Raw genomic sequence first — 7711 nt, forward strand, 5'->3', positions numbered from 1 at the left:
TGAGGCCGAGAGGGCCAGACCTGGACTTCCTGGCCCTGGTGCAGGGCTCCATGGGAGCTGCCTAGTGCCTGGTGAGGAGCTCAGAGCCAAACTGGCATCAGTCTCAGCTATGGGGGAGTAACAGTCCCAACCTTCTGGGTGGCTCAGAGAACCCGTGGTGCTTTCTGGGCCCACATGAGGCACTGGAGACACGGGGAACCAGCGCCATTGCCTGGACGGGCCGGGACAGACACAAGTGCCTAGTGCTCCTCTTACCTGGCTCGGAGTTGTTGTTGTTTTTAAAGATTTATTTATTTATCTATGCAAGCACTGGGTACAGTCAGAAGTGCGGGAGGGTGAGAGAATTCACCAGAGCCAGAGCAGGGAACAGAACAGGCAGACTGATGAAATACACTGCTGAGGGGAGCAGCGGGCTCGGCACTGGCTCAGAGTTTTTACAGCAGTGATTTATATATATAAGCGTGTGTGTGCGTGTGTCTTTCAGAGAAATCCCTTTTTAAAAGTGAAATCTTTCCCCGGGGCCCAGAAATAAATACACACGTAGTTCCCTTTACTGGCTTGGTTTGTGTACACGTGTGTAAAAACGCACTGAGGCTCCTCAGCTGAGCAGGAAAGGGACGAAGGTGCTGGCCTGGCCTGTCTCCTGAGGCTCCGTACCAAACCCCAGGCCCCAGCCTCTCCAGAAAAACCACCCTGCTTCAGTTGGAGGCAAAAATCAGGGAGTGGGGTGGTTTCTGGGGGCCTGGGACAGCTTGCTGCCGGCTGCTGGACGCTCCTGGCTGAAGAACAAGTGTCAGTTAGTATTTGGCAGGCAAGAAGAATTAACAAAAGCAAAAGTCCTGTTGGTCTTCTATCACAAAAGTCATCACCCATGGCTTTAAGGAACGACTGAGGCTTGGGCACCACAGAGCGGTCACACAAGGTCCTGGATGTGACGTGGGCAGGAAGCTGTTCGAGAGTGGTGAGGGCACCAACTCCGCTCCTCACTGCCTCTTCCCGACTGCCTCTGTCTCCCAGTATAATAAGCACCCCCCACTCCCCCCCCCCCCCACCCTGCGCCTCACTGCAAGCTCTCTCCATTCATGTTCAACCCCTCTCTCCCCGAATCCCCGTCCTTCCAAACCTCCTGGGACAGCTTGGTCCAGCCTCAGAGCCCTGTGATAGGATGTCCCCTGTACCCGCAGGAGGGCAGACAGGGGTTCAGCCAGCATCCCAGCAGTGCTGAGGGATCCTCAGATTCCTCCTCGCCCTCACACTTAAAAATAAGTGTCAACTTCTATGCTGTGTTGGTGTAAAGACAAATACCTTCCCGACGGCTGTGAGAAATTTCCTTTCCACCCAGCATTTATGTTTTTTTCTGGTTTAAGTGTTTCTGTGAGGCCCTCACAGCCCATGGGGCTGGTGCTGTGCGGGCTTAGACAGTCACCCCACTGGCCACTGCTGACGTCACACGGCCATATTAGCTGTGACTTGCTTGTGTCACAGTTAAACCTAGGAAACCACAGAGGATGACATCTGAATCTCTCCTGGTGCTGATCCAACCTCAAATCTCATTTTTCGTTTTAGTCTTGGCAAAAGCTGACTTCCTATTTTAAAGGGAGAGAATGACCCAAAACAAATGAAACCGAACCCAAAGCCCCTTCAAGCCAGCCAGGATTCCCACCGAGCCCCAACTCTGGCATTCCCAGGAGCGAATTGGACCTGGGGCTGGGAATTCCCTCTGGGTCCAGGCTGAGGGGATGCAGGAAGGAGAGGGGGCACAGGGGAGCAGCAGGAGACCAGGAGCCCCCATGCCTCCTTCCCCACTCGGCTCATCCACCTGGCCCCCTTCCCTCCACAACAGATGCCCTCCTCAGCTGTGAGCGGAACCCGGCTAGTAATCAGGCCACCCCAAGCCCTGGGTGCTCTTGTGGCTTAATGCCCCCCAGTTAGGTAGGCTTTCTAGGAAAGATTGCAGGGGGCGGTGGGACTGTGCTCTCTGAGAATGCTGTCTTCCAGGAACTCAGCCTGCTTCCTGGGCGGTGCCCCAAAGACGGTCCCTGCAGCTGGCGGGGGGCTCTGGGCAGCCTCAAGGCCGGACCTGCCCAGGAAAGGTAGGTTATGGCCCAAACCACACTCTCCCCCTCTTTGTCGAGCTGCATCCGTTTTAATGATGGCGTCACTCTGCCCTCCTCCAGGAAGCCTTGCGAGGTGAGCTGCTCTCCCCACCGCACACACCTCAGCCACCCGACATTTGTCTGCACATGTCTTCAGCTCTGTACTGACACTGTGGGAGCACAGCTTCATGGGAACACAGCTCCGCAGGGTCCTGGAGGGAACTTAATAGTCAGGTGGAAGCTTCTCTAAGGATCTGCTTAACTCAGCAGGTGACCCCCGCCTACCTCCCTTGATGGGCCAGACAGTCAGACCACACCCTCCACCCTTTGCGTCCCTGTCCTGCCTGCAAGGCTTGGCCCTGGTCATGCAAGGCAGACATGGAAGAAAGACCTGAGTCTTTCCTTTTTTAATTTAGCCTTTATTTATTTTTTGCATAGAAGAACTGGGATGTAGGTCAGAGATGTGAGAGGATTCACCAGAGATAGAGTGGGGAGTGAACAGGTGGATCCACTGAAATCCACTGCTGAGGGGAGCAGCGGGGAGACAGGAGAGGTCTGCTGTGCCCTGTGGGTAGCTCCCTGGCAGGGATGGACTCAGGCCATAGGGGTGATAGCCTGAGACTAACCCCTAGGCCACCAGGGAGGCCCCCTGAGTCTTTCCTCGAGTGGATCCTACCCCAGGGGACCACTTTCTTGGCTCCTCCATGAGAAGTTTCCTCATGAGGCTGCAGCAGCTCAGGCCCTTCTGCAGCTCCGCTCTCTCCGTCTGCACATAGCTGCCATCTCTGCCTCCTCCAGAGCCTGGGCTGTTGTCAGGAACCTGCAGCCATTTCTCCGGCCCTGCGCTCCGCCCCTTCCGCACCTGCCCTGACAGGGCACCTTCCCTTTAACCTCATGCGTGGCCTCTGAGGGCTTCAACTATTTGTTGGGGCCTTGCTCTGCATTAGGCATTGGCTCTGGGGCTGTCGTGGCTGGCTTGATGATCTTCTCTCCAGACTGCTCGAACCTTCCCAGGATAAGCTAGAAGCTGTTTCCCGTCTCATCTGTCTCGTCTGCGTCTGCGTGTCCACTGAGCAGCACTCACCCCCCGCCCCCCCCAACCATCCCCCCCACTCCGAGTGCCCCGCTGCCTCCCCACTGGCTGTAGGAGGCCTGGCTTCCAGCCTCTTGCCGGCCAGCTCTGCTTGTTGGGCTTAATCATTTCTAGCTGCTGATGGAAAGTGACAGCCTCTTCCTTTCACTTGAACTCTCAGGCCACTGTATAGGTATGAATTGGCGTAATTTCAATATTATTGTGTGTGAGGGAGCAGGAGGCCCATGCAGAGGGAGGGAGCCGGGGAGCAGCCCATTGTGTTCACCAGATGGGGCTCCCCTAAACAATTCTGGGGGTGACATCAAAGCTCACTGACATATAGTGGGCTGGGCTTTTACGCCCTTGGCCTCTGTGGCTGTCACCTGAGTCCTTGCTCTTGTTACTATAGAGGGCGCATGGGTGTGGGGCCTGCGTGAGCGACTCTGGACACCTGGGAGTGGGCGCGCATGTGCACACCTGCGCACACCTGTGCCTGGAGGTCGGGGTGCAAGGACGGTGTTACTCAGGGGTGGCTACCACAGAACGGCTATGAGAGAAAGAAGCCACGAGGAACACCAGAGAGAGCCCAGAGTAAAGAGCTACAAAGACTGGCAGGCGCCTGTGCTGCTGTCCCCTGCTGGCTGCTCCCCTGCTCACCATACAAGCCTGTGAGAGAATGCTGAGGGCTCCAAAATTCTTCACATTGCTGGAACCCAGTGAACTTACCTGGCCTGGGATGGCTGCAAAACAGGTGGCCATAGCAGGTGTAATCAGAATGAGGTTTGAAACCTTTGACAATCCCAAAATGGGCCCTGGACAGGAACTGAGCAAGTGCGGTGGGTGGAAGGACCTATGGCTGGAGCAGGGAGTTCCCAGGCTTTCACTCTGCTAAAGAGCAAAGCCGCAGTGACCAGGAGGTGCAGGAGAGTGAAGACCAGACGGGATGAAGAGCAAGGAGACCGGGCCAGCCTGGATTACCTTCGCCAACCACCCAGAGGCAGTGCTAGGACTAGTTCCCTTTGGATCACTAAAAAGGTGCGGCTCAAGGAGATCAGAGTCTACAGGCATCACAGACGTGCTGTGGAAGAAGCAGCTCTGAGCCCAGAGCCAGCGTTTTGCCTGCGCATGACACGCCCGCACAAGGTTTCAGGTGGAAAGGGATATGGGTGTGCAGACACCCACTTGAACTAGGTTTGCCAGGAGGAGAGAACGCCTATGGATGTTTTATTTTTTTAATCATTTATTTATTTATATTTTATATCATCATTCATTTTTTTATCTTTTTTTTTTATTTATTTATTTATTTTTTTTTATAGAGGCATGTTTTATTTATTTATTTGTTTGTTTGTTTTGTTTATACATGCACTGGGTACAGTCAGAAGCGCGGGAGGGTGAGAGAATTCACCAGAGCCAGAGCAGGGAGCAGAGCAGGCAGAAGGACCGAAGTACACTGCTGAGGGGAGCAGCGGGCGGCAGGAGAGGTCTGCGCGCCATGTGGGACCCTCCTCTGGTGGCCTGGGAGCAGCCGGGGATCGAACTGGCGCCACAGAGGCTGCGGGCAGCCTCACAACCCAGCGCTCAACCGCTGCGCCACCGGGGAGGCCCATCATCATTCATTTTTAAACAATGTTTGCTTCCTGCCACCCCCAGGTGTAGTCCCCATAGAATTCCCTTCACCAATGCAACTCTGCACCATCACCTCAGTCCCCTGTATCCCCCCTCCCTCCCTCTGATCCCTCTCCTTCCTCCTCCCCTGCAGGATGTCACTGATCTATGTTTATTGCAGCCCTATTTACAATAGGTAAAACCTGGAAACAACCCAAATGCCCAAAAATAGATGACTGGGTCAAGAAGATGTGGTCTAGATACACAATGGAGTACTATTCAGCAATCAAGAAAGATAAACTCATGCCATTCGCAGCAACAGGGATGGAGCTAGAAGGGATGATGCTCAGTAAAATAAGTCAGAAGGGAAAAACAAAAATATTGGATGGTTTTACTTATAGGAGGAATATAGGAGAATCAATAAGACATCAGGGGAAAAATAATAACAATACAAAACACAACAAAACAAAAACAAACAGACAATTATAAATCGCCCATGGCTGTTTTAAAGTCAGTGTGTCTTACAAAGAAGAGAGAAGAGGTCCTTTTTGATTGGTTTTGCCAAAAAAAAAAAAAGGTCTTCAGGCGCTCACAACGAAGCTAGAGTGCACGAGAAGAGACGCAGGGTCTGGAATAGGTCTCTGGGGAGTCCCTCAACTGAGTCCAGTGCCATGAGCAGCTGCAGCCAGAGCCAGGGACCAGGCAGGAGCCTGTGTCTGGGGGCATCAGGCAGCAGCACCCCGAGTCTCCTGGGACACAGCGCCATCGTGTGGCCTTGACAAGTCTCTCTTGGACACCCCTGATTCAGGTACTTGACGTCTCCTCACCTGTGCAGGTGGGGGTGGGTGTTCCAGTTGGCATCTACTTGGGGCAGGCAGGTCCAGATTCATGCCTGGCTCTGAGGACTGGGCTTCTACACCCTACTTCTCAGAGGGGTAGTGGAATGGAAGGAATGGTGGGTACAGCCAGGCCTCCGGAAGTCCCTTGCTGGAGCTGTTGTCCCTGAGCCTCTGGGCCTCGGCTTTCACCTGCCAGGTACAGATAAATGGAGCCTCCAAAACAGCTTCACTCAGCGGGGCCAAACACACGGTGAGGGTGCCCCAGGCAGGGGTCCTGCTATGGGAACATTGCAAATTGGGGTGATGCCTCTGAGCCCAGCTCAAGGTTGATAGGCCCTGGTTCTCAGTATGTCCCCACTTTAATAAAAAACAGCAGCCATCAGGCTGGCAAAATGCAAGAATAGCCAGCAGGCCTGTCACGGGCCAGGGAGCCTGTTTCCACCACAGGCTGCCCTGTCCCCACTTCCGCCTCCTGGAACAAGACCTGGCACTTCTGGGGGGCATTGTTGCAATATGACAAGGCACTGGGGGGCTGACACAGACCGGGGCTCACATGCCAGTCGAGGGCTAGGGACAAGTTCTTAACGACCCCACACTGCTCATCCACAGTGTGCTCAGGCTTTTAGGGAGTGAAGTAGGATGTGTATGTCAAAAGCTCGACTCAGTGGCTTCAGCCTGCATCAGCATTGGTAGGGAAGTTACTGAAATACTGGCTGCTGAGCCGTCAGAAGATTCTGAGGCTCAGAACTTGCCTTTCTAGTTTGCATCTTGGGAGCTATGGGTATAATCTGTACATGAGCAGACATCAAGAAGGACTCGCCTCGCACATCCTAGACCCCCCGCCACCCAGGTACAAATCAAAAGGGAGACAGGAGACAGAGGCCGGGGATTTCAACCCAAGTCCATTACCAAGTGTGATGAGAACTGTCTGTCAAACAAGCATCCACGGGAGTTTCCTCTCCGTACCCCGCACCAGGCTCACTGGGAAGCTCCTCCCCACACAAGTGTCTTGTGATGTGTGGAGGCTCCTGAGAGAGGATCAGAGAAGGTGAATGACTTGCTCAAGAACACAGCTCTGGTCGACTGACCGAGGCCAGAGCCCATGGGAGTGGCCTTACAGGCCCCTGAGCACACTGACGGGGCTGGGGCCGGTGTGAGCAGCCATCTTTCTTTCTTTCGTTTTTTTCTTTTTTTTTTTTTTCTTTCTTTTTTCTTTTTTATTTATACAAGCACTGGGTACAATCAGAAGCACGGGAGGGTGAGAGAATTCACCAGAGCCAGAGCAGAGAGCAGAACAGACAGACTGATGAAGTACACTGCTGAAGGGAGCAGCGGGCGGCAGGAGAGGTCTGCGCGCCATGTGGGACCCTCCTTTGGTGGCCGGGGAGCAGCTGGGGATCAAACCGGTGCTACAGAGGCTGCAGGCAGCTTCGCAAACCAGCTCTCAAATGCTGCACCACTGGGGAGGCCCCATCTTTTTTTTTTTTTTAGATTTTTTTAATTTTAATTTTTTTAAAGATTTATTTATTTATTTATGCATATGAGAACTGGGGTACAGGCCAGAGGTGTAGAGGGTGAGAGGATTCACCAGAGACAGAGTGGGGACAGAACAGGCAGATTGGCAGATTGACTTCTTGACTGAACTTCCCACCTGACCGTCACAAGCTTGCCCCCTCAGGGCCAGTGCCCGCTGGCCTTTCCTCCAGGATGGCTCTGCCTGTCCTCTCCCCCCGCGGCACTCAGTCCTTCCTGAGCCTGGCTGTTGCTCTGATTCCCAAGGCCCCAGCAAGGGGAGGAGGCACTTGGGTTTGGGGTAGAACCAGGAGGCCCCCTTCCAGAGCATCCAGCCCCCATGGGGTGCCCAGAGGTGTCAAAGTGTCTCCCTCTCCCCACCCCAAGCCATCTCCAGGCCTGGGAGGAGCTGCTGCCATCCGCTTGGGGGGCAGAGGGAAGGACTGAGCTGTGGACTTCACGGGCCCAGGATGCCAGGTCCCTGCCCCAGGCTCCAGAGCCCCTGGCTTTTCGTGGCTGGTGAGGCAGGCAGCTTATAGGGCAAGCAGATCTGATTTGAACCCACCAGGGTCTCTGGGACTAAAGCC

This window comes from Talpa occidentalis, unplaced genomic scaffold (genome assembly GCF_014898055.3).
Source record: "Talpa occidentalis isolate TD23 unplaced genomic scaffold, MPIMG_talOcc4v2.1 talOcc4.8, whole genome shotgun sequence".
NCBI lineage: Eukaryota > Metazoa > Chordata > Mammalia > Eulipotyphla > Talpidae > Talpa > Talpa occidentalis.